The sequence below is a fragment of the Anser anser genome (genome assembly GCF_964211835.1).
Source record: "Anser anser genome assembly, chromosome: 4".
Lineage (NCBI taxonomy): Eukaryota > Metazoa > Chordata > Aves > Anseriformes > Anatidae > Anser > Anser anser.
In genome coordinates this window covers 40,442,498-40,465,416 of record NC_139724.1, presented here as the reverse complement: position 1 = coordinate 40,465,416, position 22,919 = coordinate 40,442,498, and the positions used below count along the sequence as shown (strand labels likewise).

Sequence of the window (22,919 nt, the reverse complement as noted above, 5' to 3'; positions counted from 1 at the left end):
TGGGATGCCATCGGTGGCAACATTAACATGGCAACAGATGGATTAAGTTGGAGCTTCTGGACACACGGCCAGATGCCATGGGTGTGTGTATTTGGAAATGAAGGGCACTAGAAATCATGGTGAATATTTAAACAAAATAAATGTTTCTGGCAAAAATAATAAAAATGGGTATTTAAATAAGCAGAGATAAGATAATTTTTTCTGCTCTGCTGACCTTGCAGGTACTAGGGCTGGGCTCTTGGTGTGATTTCGCACTGCCCCAGAGCTGCTTGCTGTACTCAAGTTCCCCCTGTCACACGTTCAGGAGTGTGAACTGGAGATGTGTGTGCCACGGCATCTGTAAGCCTAAGCCATCACAGAAGTGGCTATATATATATAGTGGCTATATACATGCGTAGTGGCTATATACATATATATGTATATGCTGTGGTATACCCAGGGCCTGTAGGAAAGGCTTTGTTGCTCACTCCCGACACTTCATAAGCATGTCCAAATTGTAAGCAACCAAACTCAAAATATTAACTGTTTACAAACCCACAAAACCCAAGTCCCTACAGCAACGCTTGATACTTTCTATTGCACATACTATTTGCATCATAAGGCTGTTTAAAATGTCATAAAAAATTTTTCTATTCCATGAAAGACTAAGAACATATGTTACATACAAGTCTCAAAATACTGTTGTAAGAGCCAGGTTGGAGACTTGTGCTGAGCAGAATTAAAGCACCAATGACTGCTTTTGGAATTTCCACAGAGATCAAGAATTGGTAAAATGTTCTTAACCCTATCTTAAACTAGAGGAAATGTGTTTGCTTGATGAGTGAAAAATGAGATTTTGTTTACCTTTATTGGAGATTTTTTTTTGTTTGAATACAAAAAAGTTCATTCAAATGTCTGAGCAGATTTCAAGTTCTGGAACTAACTATGGAGCAGGAGATTAAAGAACCAGGATACTGAACAGCAAAATACAAGGTAGACCGAAAAACTGAGATACTTGAGAAGCACCAGATGAAAACTTCCAGAGGAACTATCCGTCTTCTTCTCACCTTCAAAAGGTTATGTCTGATTACTACAGTGAGGGGAACATGCCTAATGTAGAACTGTATTTAAAAAAAAATAATCTTGAAACATTTCTTGATGCTTTAAAAGGACATTTAAAACATTTCTAAAGAGCTACAAGGACATGGTTTAGTGGGTAATACTGCTGGTAGGGGGACTAGATGATCTTGGAGGTCTTCTCCAACCTTAATGATTCTCTGGTTCTATGATTCTATTATTATTATTATTATTATTGTTGATAGTAATCTGTTTTGGTTAGTGGCAGCTTTTTCTGTTTTATATAAGTCTTTGTGGAAGGTAGTTACGGCTTTTAGTGGAAGTTACCATCCTGTGTGGTTACAGTTCTTAGAGAATGGGAAAAAACAGAGCCACAGGGGATGCCATGGGGTCATCCAACCTAGAGAGGCAGACTACTGGAAGATGTTTTTCTACCTTGTTTTTAAAATCTTCAGATTCAGAGAGGTTCCAAAATGTCCCCGGAATAATGCATCCTGGAGTCTATTCCAGTGTCTAAAGACTCCTTTCTAAAGGGATGTTTCTGTAGCATCTAGCTGAGATACCGCTCTCCAGTTCATGCTCATTGTGTTTGATGTTTCGGGACAGCAGATGTCTCCTGCATAATAGATGAGCACAACATTGCATCACCATCCTCCCTGAAACCTTCTTTTAAATACCTGTATACTATTATTCTGTAGATGGAATAAATACAGGTTGTTATTATTATTATTACTATTACTGCTAGTAGTAGTAGTAGTAGTAGTATTTGGTTGTGTTGTTGTTTCTGACTGTTTTTCCAGGTTCCAATATTTTGTTAGTTCTGATCTGGATTCTTTCTGTTAGTCCATTCTGTATTATACAAAAAGGAGATGAAAATGTTAAACCATTTTTTTCACCTGTAAAATGTGCAACGCTATGATTTTTAAGCTGAAGTTAGATTTCACTTAGAATATTGAAATGATGACACAATTTTAGAAGAAGGGTTAACATGCAGTCAAAATAGAAGATTTCATCAAGATAGGGTAATTTTTTTTTCCTGGGAGGTGGGTGGGTAATGCTTTAGGATAACAGAGATTACGCATTTCTAAAATTCTGACAGCCTAATACAAGATTAATTATTTGAACACCTTTCATTTAAATATTTCATAGGAAAAAAAAAAGAAAAAAGCAAGATTAAGAAAGAACAAACTATTTCAAACAGTACAATGAGATAACCTTATGTGAAACTCATTGTGGCACGGATGGCAAGTATAGATTCTATACAACAATAATAATTACTAGTGCCTTGACTTCTCCCTAAGGTTAAAAAAAAAAAAAAAAAGAAATCATTAATAACCACCATTGTCCTAAGTCTTTGGCATGTGAGCTTTAACTTCGGAAGAACACCATTAATAAACAAACACAGATAAATAACATGGTACAATCAATGAAATTCAGGCAGGATTGACTCTTACAACCTGCTCGTTAAAGACAGAAAATATGTCTGTAAAGAGATCTTTTTTATTTAAGAAGATGACAAGAAGTATGTGGCCTGGTCTTAGCCATAAAACACAAGCACTTCATGCTGTCCTGAGTTAATCAAAGTTCAGCGAGAAGCAGAACTGACATATGGAAATCTGCAGCCTGCCATCTCAACATTAGAAAAACGAGTCTCCTTGTTGGGATGAGTCATTTGACTAGCACTGCAGAAGTTATATGTTTTCTTATCTTCCAGGAGAACATTCCCCTCATGTTTTCCATCTTGATTCATGATTCACTCATGATCATTTGATGATCCTAAAAGAACAATGACCTTCTTCTTGAAAGCATGCAGCCAGTACTGGAAGTGCTCACAGGCAGCATGAGAGGAATACCAACTAGGTTAGAAACATAAACAGGAAATTCAATAAGGCTTGATTTTGTAACACAGGAGTCAAGGGGCAGCTTTGTCACTGCCTGGCATAATTGAGTCCTAAGTGAACTCAACAACAAAAAGGGAGAGAATGAAAAAAAAAAAAAAAAGAAAGAAAAAAGGATACACTACATAATTTCCATAATTTCAGTAAATGGTTTGGTGCTGGTTTTCTGAGCAAGACTCTCCCGTCCTTTATAATTGTTCCTTGTAGTCAATATGTTTTCAAATTATTTATTTTGGATAAATGAGACTATCTTTAAAATTTTTGCCTGTGGAGTAACACTGACTATTTTTTTTTTTTACCAAAATTATGCTTACAGATAATGAACCATGTTATTTCAAAGCAAATAGGCAGGAAATAGGTACTTATTGGAAGAAAGAAAGAAAAAAAAAGTCTTTTTTGCATCTCAGAGATGGGCTGGTTTGTATAGACACTGTAATGAGAATGAAAGTAAAAGTCACTAAATTTCTAAGTCTGAAAAGCAGATGGTGAACCCTCAAATCATTATGAAAACTGACCTCAGGTTTTCATGGTTTCCCAGGATTTTCTTCAGTTTGTATTTGGTGAAATGGAGGTTTGCCTGGAGTGAACAGTGGTAATGAGCACATTCCTTTTGTGTGATTGTAATAATTCATATTTCAAAACAGTGAAGAAAAGAGTGTCTGACTAAACAAAAATTAGCTACGTTTGGAAAATTACTTATTATTCCCATCAGAGGCTGGGACACAGCATACACATTTTGAACATACCTCAGGTTGCACATCATGAAAACAAAACAAAACAAATGCACCTTTGTGTTTCTTAGTGTTTCCTGGTAAGGTAAGGCACAGGGACAAACACTTGTTTGAGGGATGCACCGAAATGCAGGGGCATTGCACATCAGGCCCGCACGCACTGTCCGCTGCAGAGAGGGGTTCTGCAGTACAGCGGTTTGTGCAGCTGAGGAAGAAGAAATCTTTGATGTGAGAGATAACCATCTTCTCAAAATGGCAATTTGCTCCTTCCCCTGCAGTATTTAGCACACCGGGGAACACGCAAAGATTTGGGAGAGTTTTAACTGTGTGGTCCAGATACTCAAGTGTGCGCTGAGAATCTGCATGGTTTTCATTTGCGTTCAAAAATAAGATGGTGCCTTTTTCTAGTCTACTGTGGATAAATTCAGTGGTCTCCTAGATGTTAATAGAAGTCAGGCAAGATCAGCACAGACCAACACAGAAATCATCCCATAGCAATGTTTAAATTAGTAAAGAAAAATGTGGTCACTCCATGTAACACCCTGTCCCTTTTGCCCCCTTGTTTTTAATTCTTATTAATACAAATTATTTGAGCATTACTGTATTGGCTGTAATTACCTTTCATCTTTCTCCTTTTGATTTGCATATTGTCAAACTCCATTACAACAGCTGTATGAAAGCTGGAAATGGTTTACTTGTGAGTTCCAAGTGCATATCTTTGTTGCAGTGTAAACTGAAAGATCACAAGTCATCTATTCACTTGATGTGTGTCCTATTAATTGCACTTGTAATGTGTAAAGCGTACTGAAGTTATCAGATAAACTGTGCTGAGTACTGGTAGAACATCAGATGTGGCTGAATTATGGTCACAACACATGACAATGTAAGAAAATGGTTTTGACAGCTTATAAAAAACTTTTGATATGGATCCAGCTCACTCTTCCTTTAATTGGCAGTGACATGCTCACCTCCACTGCTCCTTCTGCTGGCCCCTTTGCTTCGGAGAGCAGGGAAACCTGGCAAATCCCTGTGCGTTCGTGGGACGCGCTCCTCCCAGGCACGAATGTAGGGATTCTTGTCTTGCTTCTTGCATTTGCGTCTCTTAATTCCTTCAGAAGGTGTGTTTATACTGTATCATTTCTCTAAAGAAACACTGTCAAGATGAAAAATGAAAGGCCTGGCAGTTAGAAAAAAATTAAGACTGTGAGACTCACATTTAGCTTTATCTTGCATCGTGAAAAATTGATGAATAACAGCTGCAGGATTGGTATTTGCCTAATCCCGTGAAGTGTTGACTCCTCTGAGTGATAAAATGCACCCTAAATTCCTGCACTGTAAGGGAATATATTTTCCCTTTGTTTTAATTTATCAGAAGACTTACTGTGTTGCACCAAAGTCTCATCATTCACTCTCTGCTTTTCCCAGGGTTGTGATTATTTCCTGATACATATGTTGAGCTTATACCACCCCCTACGTCAGTGCTTCCAGCAATGGTTAACAGGACTTAGGTGTGTCTTCTTTCAACCAGACATCAGAAAACAAAGAGTGGGGAAAAAAAACTTGTTTTAAAGTGACTTGTTCAGCATCAGATTGGAACATTGATGACTTTCTAGGAGGTATACTTTCATAGTTAGCTCCTTGAAGTTAAAATATTTCCTCCTAGGTTCAATACATGAAATTATGAAGTGTGGGAGAAAAGGAAGAAAAAATACAGTGTCTTACATATGGATGTTATGAAATAGGAGCTTTCAAAATACTTAGCCTTTGTGAGAATTATTACAGCTGAAAAAGCTGAGCAACCATTTTAGCTGTAGTAATTCTTACGGAGGGGCAGGAAAGCAAGATGGCAGGACAAACAGAAAGTAAAGTATTAGTTACAATAACATTCTTTTGAAGAAGTATTTCTCTAGAATTTTCTCTCTAGAAATCTTGGCACAGTTTCAAATTTCAAATCTGCTTTTATTTGCTACAAGAAATTGTGTTCAATAAACTGCTTTTCCCCTAAAATTTGTTTCTAAGCAGAAATTTTCAAAACAGAATCGCTCAGCAAATAGTTAAAAAAAATAGTTAAATGGCTGTTTTACTATTGAAGCAAGAGATACCCATTAATCTCCAAGAATAATTCAGTGTTTACTTTCATCCTGTGTATTTGTTGCATACCACTCAATGTGAAGTAGATGTAAGATGTTAGAAATGCAATAGCAACACTACATAAGGGCCAGATTTTGTAAAGGGACTTTCATATCATGTGGCTAAAACACAACCGAAGTGGAATTTTGGCACTGAAAATAATAATAATAATAATAATAATAATAATAATAATAATAATAATAATAATAATAATAATAATACAGATAATACAGAAGATCCTTTCCACTGGCATCTTCATTCAGTTCCAGATTCACTTTTGCCTGAAGACATGCGAAGGTACCTACAGGGTCATAGACATGCAACAGTTAAGTAACTGCATTCTGCTGTCCAAAATATTCCCAAGAAGTGCATTTCCAAAACCCCTGTGAAGATATTCTTGAAACAGAATATCATCATCTCATGCATAAATATTTGTGCTGGGAAGACTTTCACGTAAATAAAGCTTGGAACACAATCAGGCAGTAAAGAAGAGGTATGTTACTTTTATAGATAAGAAATGTTTTCAGAGAGTTGAAAACCAAAAAAAAAAAAAATGTTTTTCAGAGTGTAGATGGGTGGACTGATTATTTCACTGTGGAGGATATTGCTTCCTAAATTAACAAATTTTATGTATTCCTGCAGTACATCATTTTTTTGTTCTACAGAATGTACTTAGAGTTAGTGTCCCAAACTTACCCTGATGTAAATCAACATAGATCATTGAGCACAGTGTAGTCCACACTGATTTTATAAACTATCAGTCTGCGTTGTAGAGTTATTTCTATTTTCTCTTTTTGAGAAGAGATTGCACTATGATACGGGTCCCAAAAGGTTTGACAGTATCATTTTTGAAACTATTTACATTCCTGACACTGCATAATAAAATTTTTATTCTGTTCTTTTGTGACTTTTTTATTGCTCACTTTTGAAACATCATGTTTTATTATCTTTCAGTCCTGTTATCAATAGTGAGCAATAAGACGACTGTAATGACCTATTTTAATAAGGCTATTACAGGTTTCTATGTTGATTTAACATACATAAGTGTAGTAAAATAGTTTATGAGGAATAAACAGCTGAGTGATATCACATTCATATCCTGGGAGATAAAGTGATTGTATATGAGAAATAAATAATTGAGCAAGACACAGTTGGGTGATTTCAGTTTCCAAACTCCTAAGAAGCAGTGACGAGTCTGTCAGACACCTCAGGGCTCTATACTTGGATTTAGGCACTTTATGGCTTGGTGTCACATACAAACGTCATATGTACACATGCATTAATATGGATATAGGCATGTAAAGGAGAGATTTCTTTTTCCGAATTATCTGACTCCTCAAGGGTGAAGGGCTTCCAAGCTCCCTTAGGCATCTGCTTTCTGCTCTGGCACGGACAGGACCATTCGGGAGCTGGTGGGCTTGTATGGTCTGAGAGTAGACGTGCATACTCAGAAGAGATCTGTTTATACAAATGTTTACCTCCCATCCCTGTATTGGTGTTGCGTGCACGTGGAGTGTTGGCACTAAGGGCTGGAGAAGGCGATGCATCATGCTGTCTCGTTTCTCCTCACAAAGGTATGCGGAGTATACTTCAAAGCCTAGCACTGAGGTTGACTCTGCTGTGGTGATTATGTACATTCATCTGCTTAGTAATACACGTACAGACTTCTTTATGGGCAAACGTGCCTCAGATGTGACTGATCAAATACCACCGAGCCAGCATTTAAGGATGCGTGTTTACCTTTGGGTCCCATTTGTCTGTATTAACAGCTGGCAACATGAACATTTATTGGCTGTTTTCTCTCTTGCTCGCTCGCTCACTAACATCCTCGCTACTCGGCTATTTGGACATTGGTATTTTCCGAGGGATACATTTGTTTTCAAAGCTAAACTGCACATGACTAAAATAACCCATTATTCCCCATTAGAACACTCTACTCAGCATTTGCTCTTGGGTTTTTGCAGAAAGAATAACACAATCAGAAAGGAGAAATGCTGTAGCATGACCAATCACCTACCACAACTGATGGAGACTGTATTGACAATTCTAGGAAAAGCATAAGTATTTATTACCCCCCACGAATTTTCAGAAAACAGTTTTTTTGTCCTAGATTCAAAGACATCAAACTATCTCCCTAAATGGATAGTCATGTAATTTCAAGTAAATGTCCTCTGTTTCCCCAATTGTGTCAAAATTAATAGGTAAATTTAGAATTTGATTTTTATTTTGCACAATAATTTAATAGGAAATGAATTATATGAATTCCGTTGGCAAAACTATGATGTTCATCACACAGGAATTAACTGCGAACAATATTCTGAGCAGAAGGAAGCCAACCGCAAATTTTAAAATCATGTTAATAAACTACGTGTAGTATAACATAGTCAAAGTAGTATGGTAATATAGACATACAGCTTTCAGTTTTCTCAGAACAACATACAAAAGCCATGAAATATATTTCATACTACTGTTTTCACTACTTCTGTCAGACTATATTTTCACTACTGTCATTAAACTCTTAAATTCTTTAATAGAAGAACTCTATTTTCATTCACTTATGTAGAAAGTGAGCATGCTTGGATCATGGAAAAAAAAATCCTAATTAGAACAAGGAAATTTTTTAAAATGAACACCCAGGACCCATGATGCTACAAATAATAAACACCTGTAATCCAACAGGGATGAACTTTCAGTTCTTTTACAATGCACTCACTCCATTTGTGTCAACAAGAGGCTTGCTACGTGGAGGTCACTTGCCAAAACATACGGGTGGTTGCAGTATCTTCGTAAGGCAAGCAGAAATCAGCCCGAATGGTTGTTTTAGCAATTTGATGTACAGTAGCTGGTGTGTTATAAATCCATGGTGCTAGCATAATGAGCAGTAATTTAAGAGTACAGTTAGTCACTAGGCTTGATGAGTGAAAGAGACATTGGAGCGTGAGCAGACACTCGCCTCTGTTGCTCTTTTCTTCCTCCGCTCAGCTAGACAAGATTGGCGCAGCCTCTGAAAACCCTACTGCATGCAGAAACAACCTGAATTTTAGCTCAGACCAAAAGAGATAATAAAATATTTGAAATGTAGATAGTAGTTCCTATACAAAAAACTCACATTTGTTTTCGGTGTGTGTCTTTCCATTTTATTTTGTTAGTTATCAGTATGTATTTCGGATATCTTTTTGCATCCCATGCTATTCTATAACAAATAGGATGGAATAACAAATTATCAGGAACCTTCCAGTGATAGAAAAATAGATTATAATAATCATACGCTATGCATGGCCTTTTTATGAGCTACCATCAGAAATGTCTGTGCATTATGCACTTATTCTATGAAATTGCAGTGCTGTACGTATTCCAGAGATAGCATAGAGGGGACTCTTCCCAGTATGTTTCAGTTTATTGTTTATTTTGGCATATATTCTAAATAACAGACAGGACTTGGGGATTTTTTTTTTTTTTATATTAATGCTATGCTATGTATGGAAATATACAAAAAGATGTCTTGACTGAAATAAGCCAAGCTCTTTGACTACTGTATTGACATTTATGCTTGAGAAAGTTCAGGCCTGGGAGCTCTTGCACAGCAAGTTAAAAGGCCAACACCAGCCTCTGACCCAAAAGGGAACATTTCAGTTCAGGCTCAATCAATTGAAAATGCAGGGCAAAATAGGCCTTCAGATGGCACAGGCTGCATTACAAGATACACAAATGCTTTCCATCAAGCTGAACTAATTCAGGTTTAGATTTCAACTGTGTATGTAGAGTAATTATAATTTATTTATGACCTATTAAGCAGATTGTTTCCAATGTGTAAGAAATCCTAATTAGGACCACTGTTTTTAAAAAAGGAATCTCGCACTTTCTTTTATTTCCTGTCATCAAAGGCACAAAGAGAAGGCTTTCGGTTTTGTGTTTGTTTAGTTTGGTTTGCTTTTTTTCCATGCTGTCTATTGAATGTCAAGAGGCCATACGCTCCTGTTGTAAAGTCGGGTCTTTGAAGTCTCCAAAGAATTTCAGAATTATAATAAAGGGTTTATTTCTCAAAATACTAGTTCCCTGCTGAAATCCTGATTCCCGAGGGACCTGTAATGCCAAACCATCTGTAAGGGCTGTTATTTTGCAAGCAAATTTACTGGGGGGGAGGGGACTGAGCGTGGGGGAAACAGCATTAAATAATGCTTGGGAGGTTAATGTATACTCCAGTGCCTCGTGAAGAGACAATGCCATAAACAGAAAGTCTTCCAAACTCGTTCCCATCCACACTCCTGGCCTAGCTGCTGCCCCTAAACGGGCCTTGCAGTGGAAGAACAAGAGGCCATAGACTTCTGGGGACGTGAAGCCATACAGACCAGGATCTGTGTTAGTAGGCACAGCTGAACACGAGGTAACAGACAAGTAGGTGAAGGACACAGAAAATAATATTTAGAAGCACTGGCTTATAAAAGTCTATTAATATACTTTATAATTTTAATTATACTGTAATGTAATGTGCAGAGTGGCCCAAAGCAAGCACAGTGCACTGGCTGGACAGCCAGGTCTGCCTGATACTGAGGTAGGCTTTGCAGCTTTCCCCAGGCTGTTTTGTGCCTCAGCCTGTGCCAGGGGTCTGGGCAGCAGAGTCCAGTCCTGGAACATGTACGTGGTCCTGAACTTCCCCTCACCTTCCACCTGGTTTGGCCTCAAAGTATCATTTGCTGTGAAAACTTACTTTGGTGTGATTGAGGCCGATCAGTTTCTTGCTTGCTCGATTGTGCTTGCTAGATGCCTATTTTCTTCTGTTACTTCATTTGAACATCCGTACCTTAGACTTGTAACACAAAGATGCATATACAAAGTATGTTTACTTGCATCCCATGACTTTGCTTTTCTGCTTCCTGATCATAAAATTGCCTTTCTCAGGGGCAGGGGCATTAATGGTGGTAAATATACATTTGTATGCTCCCTGTGTGGCTGTGCTCATTCTCTCTTTCCATGAGAGAGAATCAGCAGGGTTTGGTACGCGATACATCTCAGAGCAGTGCCCAAGCAACCCTCGTGGAAGCCTCTGTTCTTTCAGATAAATTAGTAAAAGCAATGGGGTGGATCCATCCTATAGGAAGATGTATTGCGGCAGACGAATGCAACTAGGCTGGGTGACACCAGAGCATCGGGAGATGTGCTTGGGCTGATGGGCTGCAAGCACCAGAGAGGAGTGCTGGTCATGCCCGTAGTGGTGAGTCTGAAAGAAAAAGAAGGCTACTGCTGAGACTGAAGGCTTCGTTGTATCAGGACTGAAGTCTCTCCCCTCTGCACCTGGAAGTATACATTTTCTTCTTCCAAGGGAAGTTTTCTTGTGTATACTGTATTTCAAAAGCAAGAAAACAAAATTGACAGTATTTGCTTGTACAGCTTTTTTGTAAATGAGAAACTGTAAAGCTACTTTTTAGTTATTGAGAGTGCAAACAAACGGATGGTGGGTCAAAGCTCACTCCTTTCATAGTCTTTTATTTCTTCAGTATAGATTTGATTTCTGCATAGATTTGATATTATCTAAACTGCTTTGCTTTAACGCTGTCATGTCGTTCTCTATATGGGTCCTGCCAAAAGAATATTGACTGTTGACTGTTTTCCTCTAAGGCTTTAAGGTATGTTTTCAAAAGTGCCTCTAGGGTTTTTTGTTTCGTCTCATAACTCAAAAGAAATCTTGCATGTGCGTTCTCTCTTTCTTCCTCTTTACATTCATCAAAAATGAACAAAGGCCGGTGTGGACAGCGAGTTACAGTCATACATAAACCATACGTCTATCTCAGGTTATTATTGTGAAAACTCCACTTTGTTGCAGCCTCTTTTGTATACCAACACGCTGAAAGTCACCAGGGGCGCAGCAAAGGAGGAGCGGCCCTTTGTTGCTGTGACGGCTTGGTTATCGCGGCTGTGCACGGGGATGGCAGGCTGATAGCACAGAGCTCCAGAAGCTTGGCCACGTACCCGTGTCCTGCCACATCACAGCGCTGCCGGTCCCTCTCAGTGGATCTGAAAGGTCTCTCTGTAATGGCAAACAGCTTCCACCAACTTCCCGGGGCTCCAGAAATGCTAATCAGCAGTTCTAGTCTGCAGCACATTTATTACACCCTGACGTACTGGAGACAGCCTGTTACAAATAGAACTGCCGAGTGAAAAATGCTGTTCCAGTGTTTTATAATAAAGTGCACCAATTAGATGCATTCATTAGGACAAACTGCTTGTCTTTTCTTATATTAGATCTTTTAAAAGGCACAATGCATTTCATAGCTCATTCTGCTCTGTATTATTATTAATTGAACAGGGCACATTACAAAGTTTTAATCCAATAACTGTAAATACATAATGAATAATATTTCCTTGGAGGCTATCGAGGTTGCAGCAGCTTCCTCCACAGCTTTGCATACTCAGAGTAAGATATATTGTCGTAAAGTCCCCTCTTCCCTTGCTGTAGGTTCCCCACAGGTATTGCAGGGACATCATCGGAGCAAAGAATATCATGTGTGCAGTCAAAGACAAATGTGTCATTTTTTAAAAAGCAAATTAGGAGACAAACCTAAAATGCAGCCTTTCAACTTGCTCTTGTTGAAAAGGGTCACATGCACCAATTCTTCATGTTGTCTTGCAGATCCCTGGATGCCAAAAGGAAAACAATGTTTTAATTTTAGCAGCATGAGGATTCCTAACTGCAGTATATTATTTATAAACGGTAAATGGCAAAGACTAAATGAAGACAAAAGGAAACATTCTGTTCCTCTCTGGGGGAGCACAACATTATTATACAAGGTTGTGATTGGGCATAGTAAGATGAATTGAGCTGCTGTTTCTACTGACAAGAACATTACTTCTTAGATTCCTACTTATACATGAAATAGCTGGCACTCCCCAGTTATACTTAATGTAACGGATATGATCTACATCAAAAAGACTCTAAACTCAAAAATGCAGGTGTGTGTATAAAAGATGACTCCAGGGCACATGGAGAGATTCCTGTTTTTATTGTACACAGTAATATTCCCATACAGAGTAAGTGTTTGCAGTAACTTATGCTTGGACAGTACTCAAGGTGCTTAGTAGAGCTAATTAGCTTCAAGAGAAGTAGTGCATTAATACAGTCCTACAACCACTAATGTAGTCATGTAACTTCCGATTCTGAGCTATTTTATGGCCATTCAGCATGAAGGATGGTCGCAGAGAGCTAAGGGTTCTGTACGTGCCCTTGTAGCCCTGCCTATTAACCTGCTGAAAGTTACAGCAAGATGAGTTAATTTCAGAAACTCAGATTTGGGTTCTTAATTGATGAGATCTGTTTTTATAGAATCTAGGCCTTTGGCACCTCTGAATACTTGGCCCCATAGTGTTCTTTTCCCAAGACCTGATCCTGTGACAATTTAAGACAATAGGAGGGAATTTCAAGAGGAGTTCTGCATCTATTCTCTTTTCCCCTGAAAATATCTCAGAGCTGTTTTAAAAATTTCAACAGGGTCAGATCATAGTGAAATGAAGCATTAAGGTATATACCGAGTGGTTAAGAAGAAGAAAATGGAAAAACTTCAAAGTATGCTAGCTACAGAAAAGCTGGAAGCCTTGGAACTGGTTTTCAGAACAGGCAGCAAATCTAAAATTTGCTGTTCATTGGTTTTTGTGATACCACCAAATGCATTATGTTGCTAAGCACTGCTAGGAGTCTGTGGATATCTAGGATTATTAAAGATTTCATTCTTTAATTTCCATCACTTTATCATCTTTCTGTTAACTGGATGGTGATGAGTCTGCAGAAATGCAGTACTGTAGCACGTACCTCGAAGCAGGGAGAGTGAACCTACAGCGCCATACTTCGTGTAAGTCAAGTACTTCTCAACAGTTTTGGAAGCAAAAATTACAGTGATGCATGCTTTTTTTTTCCTGGCAGAATAGGTTCAAATATTTATCCCATTAGATTGAAACGTTTCCAGCCTTTACCTAGGCCAAGAAGGAAAAATCATAAATTTCATGACTGTGAAGGTTTCACTGCTGAGGGCATATTCCATGAAATTGTTTCTGTTGGCATAGCGAGGGCTGGTTAGACCACATAGTAGGTTTTGAAAAGTGACTTGATGCCTAAAGATGAAATGTAGACACCTAAATCCTAACTGTAATCCTAAAATTGAGCTCAACTGTTACCCAACTCTGGAGGTACCTGTCCTCCATAGATGCCCCCTTATTAATCAGAAGATTCCTCGAGCATGAATAAATGGACTTTTAAGCTTATCTAATTACAACTTTGTCTGTGGAAGACTGAGCAGATCTACAGTAACTGCCTACAGGGTGTTTACTTTGTAAAGATGTCTTATCCAAGAATGAGCTTCCCTACACATAGAGTGGTAGTAACTATTTTCATGTAAGGACATAAGGAAGAATCAGAACATCGACTGCTGTACGTGTTTCCACACATTCATGTAGGCACGCTCTTCAGAAAAGCAGTGATGAAAAATACCCTCAGGATGTGTGATCACCAGCGTCAAATCAGTTTAATCGAGGAAACTGAGAGGACCTCTTCCTTCAGCTATGTTTTATAAGAAAACTGTGTCATAAAGAGAGAAAGCAGGTCCCCCCTACTTTCAGTAGAGTTTTCCAGAAGCATCCTCTCTCAGTAGCCCTGGGGGGACATCTCAGTTCCAAGGGGAGAGCAGGACATGCTACGACCTTTTCCAGGAGCCTTTCCTATGAAAAGGAAGTTGGTAAGAATACCACCCAGAATGGCAGTGTGCAGTCTAAAGCAATCTCCAGACTCTGCATTAATACACCTGACATATAGACAGGCTTCTGTATTATGTCATATCAGCAGATTAAAAAAAAAAAAAACGTGTCTGAGATTATGGAATTTGGGTTGGGTCTGCTCATAAGAAAACCCAGAGATGTTGGGAGAAAGAAACGAGTGCTTACGTTTGGGAGCTTAATAATTCAAGCTGGAACATAGGAAGATCAACTTCGAGCATCTTCTGTAACTTTAAATTAATGAAATGAAATGAAATGCTTGAATGAAAAACTCTCACATAGGCAAAGCAAGGACTTAAACCTGACTGCCATAGTTCAGGTAACAATTTATTCATTTCTTCTTAACTAGAAATAACTTTTGCTCCTCCTTTCTCCAAAGTAATCTTTCACAAGAATTACACGTCTGTGAAACTATTCTAAATTTTGCTTTGTTTTTGTTTTTGTTTCTGTAATACACTGTAAAATGACATTTTAAAATATTAAAAAGTTTTAAAAGGAAAAATCATCTTATACTGAATGTCAAGTCAGTTCTAATTAAAACACAGTATGGTTCAAGTGCCATATAGCATTCTGCAAAACTGTGGTTATTTTAAAAATATTTAAATATTTTAGAACTATTTAAAGTAAAGTTGGAATACAGAAAGTCTTCAGCAGAGAGATCCAGGTATAAGAATTACCAAAGCAATCAGAACATCTCAGGAGGCAATTTCTTTAACACCAACATAAAATATCACTTACAAATAACAAATCATCGTACACTAAACAACTCTCAAGTATCACTGTTGTTTGGTTTTGTTTGTTTGTTTGTTGAAAGCCCATGAACTGTTGTTGTAAGGTGAACTGTGCGGCAGGATGTGATTCTAAGTCACTGAAAGCAGCATCTAAAGACTTCATTTTTTCACCTGTAAAATCTAAAGATTTTTTTATACAAGCTGAATCATTTAATAGATGCTTTAAAGTCTCTGAAAAAAAAAAAGTTTATTAAAATCCAGGTAGCATTTATTTTGTGGTTATCCGTGTATGAGTTTCAAATTCAGTGTAATAGTTCTTGTCCTTCTGGCTTTCACAGTGAATCGAACACTTAACTCCTTTCAGTAATTTTGGAAATCTCGATTTGTAGTAATTACGGTAAGAGCCACTACTTGATAGAAAGAAAGGATAGTTAGGTAAGTTAAAGAAATGTATCTATATTCCTTTTAAAATAATGAGCACACACAAATAAAAGGGAAATTCTTGCCAGAATTCAACAACTCCCTTTTTCAATTTGCATATTAAATTGCACATCTACCAGTTCTGTTAATTCAGCAAAATAAGAACTTCTTCTATAAGTAATTACATTATTAGTCTACCTTGGCAGTAATGATCCTAAGGTGAAGGTAGCAAGAATCATATTTCTAGCAGTGTCTCCTTTTTAATAATTAGTTGTAAAATTCTGTTGTACCTTTTCTGCTCTTGAGAACTTTTCTCTCATCTTCTGCACTGAGCCGTATTTAAACAAAAAGGCAGATTTCTGCTAAAAAGGCAGATTTCTCCAGATTCTTTTTCTTAACACTTGTTCAGCGTGTCTGAAGCCAGTATTCTCACACATTTTTCAGTTGCAAATTGCTTTACCAGACACTATTTTCATTTTCATTAAACTTTTCCATACTATTTCGTCTGCTCTGTGTAATATGAAAATAGAAATAATGCTCTTATTTACAGAATCACAGAATCATCTGGGTTGGAAGAGACCTCCAAGATCTCCTAGTCCAACCTCTGACCTAACACTAACATGTCCTCCACTAAAAGCTTTAACCAATTAGGATAGCAAGGACATTGGGAAAGTAACAACAAAACCATGACCAAAGAAACAAGAATAAGGAGATACCTGTCCCTCTCCCGCTATGGCTCTCACAAAAATAATAGTTTTTCACAATCTAACAAACATGGTTAATGTACTACTTACCAAGTGTCTTGATAGAAGTTTTGTCTTGGTTTTGCTTCCAGGTTTCTTTTGGCATTTATCAAATTAAAAATGTTGCATTTTGTTAATATGAAAATATTCTCTGTTGTCTCCTTACTGCCCTTGAAAAGAAAAAATCTGTTTTATTTATTTATTTATTTATTTATTTATTTATTTATTTATTTATATATTAGCCACCTTTATCAATTAAAAAAAAAAAGAAAAAAAATCACTGGTATGAATTTACGTGATATGTTTTCTAGCAAATCCTAGAAAGATGGAGCCTACTATAATCTCTCAAAAGACCATCAGCTGTTGTTTATTGTGTATATTGACCAGAGGCTAGAAAAAGCAGTCCTTCATCATGGATCAAAAGTTACCTTTGCACTTGCTTTTTTTCATCACCTAGAAAGATGCTGCACTCATGTTCAAAAATGAACATGTAGAACCCAGAAAAGAAAAAACAAAAACAAAAAAAAACACAATAAATTGTTGAGACTGCTTCACTGAATACAATGAGATGGTGAAAATGAATTCCTTTTCATCCTGATGGTTTGATTTCTTACCACACATTGTTGCATTTTATGAGTCACTCCATGCTGTACAAAGAAAAGGCTTGCCGCTATAATTTAGAATGTAAACTCATTTTTTATTTTAAAACAAAACAAAACAGAAACAAAGGTAGAGAGATCAGTGTCAACAGTACATTATTATTTGTGTCTTCTCACCTGTCATTAATACCATTTATTTATTCTAGGTCATGCAGGCATGAAGCAGTAATTACTTGCTTTTGTTTAGACAAGTCATTCCATTTACAACTACAGCAATTAGAGATTTTTAAAGAGGAAATTTAATTATATAGCTTATAACTTTTCTCTTTTTAGTTCTAGAAATGTCATGCTCTTAGCTGCAGTTTTTACCTAGCATGTAGTTTATTCAGTACATACCAGGATGACATCATTTCTTTTTACCTCATATACAGACTCAAACACTACTTTGTGCTATCAAGTCTTCTTTCACCTTTCGAGTTCTTACAAGTATTGAATTCAGGGAATAATTCCCATTTGATATATTTGAAGTTGTGGTGAGGTTGGAAATGTTTTCTATATATATGCACAAGTATCAATGTCAGACAAAGTAACATAATTTTTATAGTTTCCTATTCTTCTTGCCTTATTTTTTCTTTTCCTAAAGAAACGGAAGCAATATACTCTGCTTACACGGTCCTAGGGAATATTAACTTCAAGGGTTGCACAGAAATTTGAGGGGTACAGCAAAGCAGACAGAAAAGGTATCTAAAGGAAAATGGGAGATCACTTGTAAAAAGCAAAGCCAGTATTAGAGAGGAAACTTAAATGGCTTCCCTATTCTTCAGTGAGCAGTATGGTCACACATTTGTCACTCAGTAGTCTAAAATAAGCAGAATTGATAAGCAACACTGTGCATTACTAACAGTACTTGCACAACGTTGACTAGCTACGAGAATCGTTTAATATAATCAGTCTTTTATTTTTTTTTTTTTTTCCACAACACTCATAAGTTAAGTGTTTGCAAATGTTATCTTGGCACTGCCAGAAACAGATTCCCATTGACCTCAATATGTCACCAGAAAGGCTTTCTGGCAATTCTTTTGTTTCCCATATGGCATCTTCGTGTGTCAGAAAGGCAAGTGTTCTCTTATTTCTTCAGACAAGCAAAACACTCTTTTTTATTGTTACAAAATATTTATTCATGTCACAGCACTTTACAAAGTAGTATTTATTCTGCACCAAATAGCCTAAAGAAACAAACTTTCAGTTTAAAGAACTGTGTTTAGATTGAGAAGCTGAATTAGACAAGATCAACCTTATCCTGTCACATAATGTAGATGTTAATTGCATTTATTCAGTCAGATCATTAAAACATTGGAGAATCCTGCAGTCAGAATCTGCGAATTAGCATGGATAAGTCCAAAGGAGATAGCAATTATATCAGAGATGCATATATATATATATGGAAGGTTTTTTTTTTGGTATATGTTTTGGATTGTACTTCTGGTTCCTGTAGATGTGATCAGTGGTGTAACTCTAGGGAAATGCCAGAAAATGGGTATCAGGATGCTGCAGGTAAAATCCCCTCTCCCACTTCTGCTCCCAGCTATGGCTAAGACCTGGGCAGCAATTACCTGCTCAGCATTGTCTTGATGATGAAGATCTATATTAATAATATTAATCAAGTATGTGATTATCTTAGTATTAAGGTAATAATATTACTAATAAAATTAATATTTTTACACAGTAACAGCTGCCACATTTGCTGATAGGGAGTCAATCTTACCACTGACTAATGATGGGTGAATTGTCCCTAGTCATACACACATGCAGGGACAGGTTTCACAGGTGCCAAAGCATGTCCTGGGTATGACCAGTGCTGCTTGCTGGACTAAAAGAGTCAAAACTGACACCAGCTTCCTCCTGGTTGGAACAAGTTTGCCAGAAGAATAAGGGAAGAATAGTAGAAAATGTTCAGTTAAGGGAGAATTGTCAATGTGAACAGCATTAAGAAAAGTAAAATCCTGAAACCTTTCATTACAGAAATTCAACTTTTATTTGTACTCTTTGGAAATAGCAAGATCTCATTCTGCCATTTTAGAAACAAACTTCTATTTTTCTAATTTTGTGGTATTGTGTTTGTAAACAAAACTTTCATTCTTAAGGAAAAAAAAAGTAAAATAAAAAAAAAATCTAAAGCATAATCTTATGTACTCGTATTTCACCCAAATAGTTCTTCTATTAACAGCAGAAAATACCCTCTGTTCAATCCAAGCCATATTAAATGTTTCTGCACACTATATGTTCTTGGAATGACCACTGTAGTTTTCCTGGTTCTGCTTTTATGCGTGTGCTAGACAAGAGTTAAGAAGTTGCTCCTATCTTTTGCTTACCGATGTAAATCAAGGATACCTTTCATTAAGTGACATTGCTCTAGTTTATCTGAGCTAGATTTTCAGATACTAAATTTTGCTATAAAGTTTTGAGAAATAATTAGTAATATGCCTTTGGGAGAAGCCAGTCTTGATACTGTATTTGAATGGAATTTAAAGCTGTTAAATGCATATTATTGTATTTTTTTTTGTTTTGCAGTCAGGTTGGTTGGTAAAGTCTAAGAGTTAGTTAAAATTTGGAAGGGGACTTCCCAAATGATATGGTAGTATCAAAGATGATTCAAAGCAAAGTTGTGGCATGTCAATGATCTACTTAAATCACACAAGTATCAGAAGTTACTGAATATTTCTATTTAAATAGAAGCTGCTGAACACCACATCATTTGTGGGGAATACAAACTGTGTTTTTACAAGCATTGTTCTAGTCTGTCAGCTAAGAAACCCCTCTTACTGTTGACTCCAAATGTCTTTGTTGCAATATTTATAAACCTCCTCTCATGTATCTTTTAAGAAAATGTGAATTAGCCAAATAATGAAGCTAAAATTACAATCTGTTTGATAGCTGCTTGAATAGAAAATCAAAAACTTGCTGCTTTCCAGCCGCACGCTGGAGACTGCCTTCTTTTACCAAAAGGTGCCTGTTTTATTACTTGTAAAGATAAAGACTAATTAAATACTACACAGCCTTTCAGTAATTCAAAAGCTCCACTAATGAGGTGTACCCTCCTGTTGCAGGTGTTACCCACAAACAGGTCTGAAGAATGAACAGAGCCCTTTGGAAGAGCAGCATCTTGGCAGCATGCGGGGCAGGAGGTTTAGGTAGGAAACCTGGCCACTGGTAAAACAGCGAGATTGGGGGGATGAGGATATCCCCCCATGATGAAGTCTAAGGGCACAAGGGAGCATAATTGCGAACTTCCATTTTTCCACCTTTTTGTGGTTGGTATTTCTGAGCACTTCCAAGTGGCTGCAATACCACTGTTTTTTTTTTTTTTTTTAATTTCTTTTTGTTATTATTATTATTATTTTTTTACTTAATTTTACATTTTGGAGTCATAAGTATGATCAAGGTAATTCAAGCTCAGTGCTGGGTTTCTCTAAATGAAAGTGAAGGAGGGGTTAATACCTCATCCTAGGAGTTTGGAATGACATTTGAGCATGAAAAGCAAGATTCATTTAAATGTGAACCTTTTCAAATTATATTTTCTGTGAACTTGTGCCAACTCGATTAGAGAAACAGCTTTTGTACTGATCTGGTTAGTAAACTGCCTGTTTGTTTTAAATCTAATACAAATGCATAAATTTAGTGACATGCAGCTATTGGATATATTCATTTTCTTCAAGTATTGGTGATTCTGTCATTCTGTCTGCTCTGGGAAATAATTTTAAGGAAGAAATAACAACCTCTACATAAGAACTCTTTGAAAGGGTTGCACACAAAAACCCTTATACACAATGTATACACATTGTATATGTAACGGAATTCATTTTTTTTTCTGTTTTGTTTGTTTGTTTGTTTGTTTGTTTGGGTTTGGTTTAGGTTTATTTTTTTAATATATTGAGACTACTAAAGAATAGTACTGCTGGGGCCTAAAAGGGACTAAATGTGGAGTTATGTGAAGTATCCTGTTAACGAGAATCATAGTCACCACAAACATTCTGATATTTATTTCCATATATGAAAGATCATTAATTCTGGGACTTGCTGATATCCCATCAATAAGGTGGACAGTCCCTATGATGTTCATCACCACCAGTATGGGTTATGTTCAGAGGGAGACTGGTAGCAGAGCAGCTTCTGACATCCGAATGTGATAAGGGGTCACCTAGTAGTGCCATGCCCGGTGACACATCTATGTGTTCACCACAGAAAGAAGGGACCTTGCTGCATAGTCTTGTCTGGAAATAAAAAGGCTCAGGCTGTCATTCACATGGAAAAAAAAGGACTTTATAAAAAAGAAATCACAGGAACTTCTGTCTTGCCTTTAAAGCCTTTCTAAAGGAAGCAAAGGAACATTTTTTATAAACTACAGGCAGACCATGAATTTGAAAAACTTTGTTGCTTCTCAGTATCAAATACATCAATAACATCTAATTAAATCGAGTTTAGTTATCTTATGCCCTTCCAGAGTATAAAGAATATTTATTAGCAATATTTGAGCTTCTGAATACCCTGGGTCCTGAAAATCTTTTGTTTCCCTCTCTAGAGCTGGCAGGAATCAGTGGGAATCTTCTTCAAGAAAATTGTATACTCTTATATCATACATATGAGTTCCGTGAATGTTGAAATGTTTTAACTTAAAAACCACTTAACTATTGCATCCGTATATCTGTGATATGAGATGACGATGGTCTTTGAGTAATTGTTGCATAGATGCAACCATACCGTTGCATAGATTGTACCAGCAAATGGGTGTAGAAATGGCTTTTCTGGAACTTTGTCAGCTAAATGCAAATATGGCAGAAAATCTTTTATCCAAAGAGCTAGGTTGATATTTATGTGAAGTGCTTAACTCCAATTTCCTTGTTCAGTATTTCTTTGCCAGAAATAAAGTGGATTCTATCAACAAGATGAAATATAAATCTTGAATGATTGAGACCTTTGGGAACCGGCTGGAATAATGGATTGAATGTCATCTCTATATGCAAAGTTGACAGAATCTGTCAGTCTTTAGGAAAGCTTTGATATGTGCGTGTTTATATACCCGTGTGTCTAAGGTGACTGTATGGTGAGATTCCTTAGTTTAAATGACAGCATACTTGGATCATTAATCTGGTCCCTCATTCTTATGGTGTCTACCAGATTTCAAGGCGACTGAGGGAACAGTCATGTATTCCTTTTGTAAAGAGCTGAAATGGTTTAAATATCTTAAGAGCCAGTGCTCCCTTGGTGGATGTGTTTACTTCCAGCAAATTGTCATCTGGGTGCATCTTCATGCACTGCAGTGCTTGGGCATCGGCATTTTGGCTTACACTTTATTGACCTAATTTGACTGCAGCGCTGCAGATGAGATGCTTCTGACTTCCCATTTTGCCAGCTGAGTTTTGTGGGTTACAATTTCCAGCCTGGGGGTGGTGATGACCAGCTGTGAGTAACAGCACCATCAGCCACTCTTGTATGCCTGGAAACAACCGTCTGTGTCCTGAGTAAACACAGGAATCAGAGATACCAGGGAAAATGGAAAACTTCAGAGATCTTTAAGGAGAAAGGATTTTTCAGAAAAGTCTTCTTTCCACTGGGATGATCTCAGCTGAGAATCACCCCCGCTCCCCAGATGAATGCATCCTGAAACAGAGAAGTGTGAATCACGGTGTTCATCTCAACACAAATCTTCATCCCCTCTGCCTAGCGGCAGTGCTGCAAGGCTGCGATCTGCCCCAGGAGTGAGCATTATCAGCATGTAGCCTCACCAAGGTGCACAGGTACCTCTACAAGTGCATTCCTGTTGGAAGGTGAGCACCCTGAAGAGCACATGGCACAA

The 22,919-nt window shown here is 37.3% G+C and overlaps 1 protein-coding gene across 4 annotated transcripts in view; it reads left to right on the top strand.

The window, feature by feature from the left end:
- Nucleotides 1-22,919, top strand: part of PCDH10 (protocadherin 10) — a 321,360-nt gene that overhangs the window by 224,324 nt on the left and 74,117 nt on the right. For 3 of the 4 annotated variants that reach the window (XR_014583037.1, XR_014583038.1, XR_014583039.1), the window contains exon 6: nt 20,173-20,256. The gene's annotated coding sequence lies outside the window, so the exon portion shown is untranslated. The other variant, XR_014583040.1, reaches the window with a different exon arrangement.